Genomic DNA, 531 nt, shown 5'->3' with positions numbered 1-531 from the left:
CCATGGCAATGAAATGATATACGATAGGATGAATGTAAAGCTAATGTTCTCCCATGTAAACTATCACATAATTCACAATAAAACATTTAAAAAAAGAGAAAAGTTTACTTGCCTGTAATATTAATGCTATTGTTCGATAGTTTCCTATCGATGGATTACCTTTCTTTAGAATGGGCACAAATATGGATCTTTTCCAACCAGTTGACCAGGTAGCTGTCTTTCAGTTGTCTTGGTATAAACAAGTAAATGCCTCAATGCTGCATCCATTTGTTGAAACATTTCAATTTGTATTCCATTATTTCCTGGAGCTCTGTTTCTCGCTAGTGTCTTCAGTGCAGTTTAGACTTCTTCCTTCAGTACAATCAGTAATTGATCATATGCTGTCTTCTGAAATGGTTGAATGTTGACAAACTCTTTTTGGCACAGTGATTCTGTATATTCCTTCCATCTTTTTTTTTACCCTGCAAATATTAATTTTATTAGAGAAAAGGCTCAACATTATTAAAAAATACTAAAAGGATTGCGAAAAGT

This window comes from Chrysochloris asiatica, unplaced genomic scaffold (assembly GCF_000296735.1).
Source record: "Chrysochloris asiatica unplaced genomic scaffold, ChrAsi1.0 scaffold08810, whole genome shotgun sequence".
In the NCBI taxonomy this organism is placed as follows: Eukaryota; Metazoa; Chordata; class Mammalia; order Afrosoricida; family Chrysochloridae; genus Chrysochloris; species Chrysochloris asiatica.
The sequence above is the reverse complement of the archived record's forward strand: the minus strand, read 5'-3'. Positions refer to the sequence as shown.